We start from the raw sequence: 2,052 nt of genomic DNA, 5'->3' as shown, positions 1-2,052 counted from the left end.
GAATCCTCACCAAAATCTTGTGAGATCAAGTATTAGAATTTACATTTTACAGAGGAAAAACTAGGATAAAGAGAAGCATGTAATATGCAATGCCATACAACTAATAGTAGAAAATGTATTTGACTCAGAACTGTTTGGCACCATTGCATTTGCACTTACCCACTGTACTCTTTCACTGCTAATGGCTTCACAGGGTTCTAGACTTCATCTACATGGTATCTTGTTGGCAAATTCCTCACTGTCATGACACTAAATAAAGCCCCAGGAGAGTTTGTCTCTTTAAGGGTGATGACATTTGACTCTATGATAATTGTTAGAGTATGAGAATTTCTGAGATTGAATTTTCTACCAGCCTGGTAGAATGGGGGCTCAGAGGCATAATTAAGTTAATTAAAACAACATTTTAAAATGTCGACATTTCCACACACTTTCAGACAGATAATAGTATGCAAGAAACCTTGAGGACTTCAGGCAAGATATTATACAGAAAGAACTAAATCTGATGAAAGGTTAACAAACCCACCATTCACAAAATTCAAGGCAACCCTTGACTTCAAATATGTGGAGCAAATTCCAGTTGTTCTATACTCGTATTTCAGAATGCCTGATATCAGAGATAGGAAATCTTCTGGAGGAGATGCAAGGTATAAATCTTCATCCAACTACAGCCTTAGGGAAGGTCACAGATGCCTCAAATGACACAGAGTAGGGATCCTGGATTGGCATACATTGTTCCATGCTTATAGTTGGGACAGCCAAACTGGCTAGGTAAACAGGTTTGTTTTTTGTTTTTTGTTTTTTGTTTTTTGTTTTTCTAACAAATAAGGTTAAATGAGCTTCTTAGAGAATGGGAGCCATGCCCTAACCCACTTTTGGTAACACAACCCAAAGAGAGACAAAAGAACTATGCCATGCTTTCTGCTGACTTCACGATTGTCTAGCTCCCTCCTTAACTCTTCACATTTGAATTGGAATAGAAAATTCAAGTGGGTATAAGCGTTTTGCTTTCTACCTCATTTGGGTGTAATCCATTCAAACCAAAACAAACCTAGTCTCTGAGATGACCCTTTCAAAATTTTCATGAAGTACAAACGCACTAGGTTTAGCAAAGAAAAAAAAAAGTTGCTGAAACTAAAAATAGACATTGACAGGCAATCATAGTGGGATAAAAGAATTGAGAACAAGGAAAAAAAAATTATGTGCATCTTAAATGGAAACATCCTTGGCTTTTTTTCTTGTGTGGATGTGCGGGGCGGGGGAGGATCACTTAAAGAGAAATAAATTTTCTCATAATTTTGGATATTAGAAGTCAAAAGTCAAAGTATTGACAGGATTGTTTTTTCTGAGACCTGTCTCCTAGGTTTGTAGATGGTTGTTTCTCTCTATGTCTTCACATGTTCTCACTCTGCAATTCCATCTCTAGCTTTTAAATCTTTGTAAAATTATCTCAAATTTCTTCTGTGCCTGACTGCACTCTCCTTCCCACCAATTTCATAGCTTTTGGAAGTCCAAGGAATTCCTAAGTATCTATGCTAATGCTCAAGAGATTACATTCTGCTTGCTTTCTCTGCTTCCAGAATTATTTACTGGTCCTAACATATTGACTCTAATATAAAACATGACACTTAGTCTTTCCATTTCCAAGCAAATAAACAAAAAATAATAAAATTGATTAATCACATACTCATATGCTGAAAATGTGCTGGAGCCCCATCTGGAGCATCATGATAAGTGCCTCAAAATTTTCCATAAATTTCCTGATTCTGTCCACCTCTCCCCTCACACATTTAATCTAGCAATCATTCTTTGTTTCCTGAGCATTTCCTCAGTTTCTAAACCACAAGTAAAATATTTTTCCAATAGAATTTTTTCCTCTAAGAGGAATTCTTTCCAGCTGTTCAGAGAAACAAATATTTCACCTTAGATGAAAAATATAGCTGATATAAAAACTATAATGGAAAGAGTATACAGAATGTTGGATATTATAAAAACTCATAGGACTAAATTAGATATGAATTTTAAGATAATTTTTACAAATTACCTAAGAAAAAA

At 35.3% G+C, this 2,052-nt stretch overlaps 1 protein-coding gene across 3 annotated transcripts in view; it reads right to left on the bottom strand.

Moving 5' to 3' along the window:
* Nucleotides 1-2,052, bottom strand: part of LRRTM4 (leucine rich repeat transmembrane neuronal 4) — a 674,925-nt gene that overhangs the window by 422,392 nt on the left and 250,481 nt on the right. The window lies entirely within an intron of this gene.

Source organism: Pteropus vampyrus, unplaced genomic scaffold (genome assembly GCF_000151845.1).
Source record: "Pteropus vampyrus isolate Shadow unplaced genomic scaffold, Pvam_2.0 Scaffold37, whole genome shotgun sequence".
NCBI lineage: Eukaryota > Metazoa > Chordata > Mammalia > Chiroptera > Pteropodidae > Pteropus > Pteropus vampyrus.
Note: the sequence above shows the minus strand (reverse complement) of the source record. Positions and strands in the feature narration are given on the sequence as shown.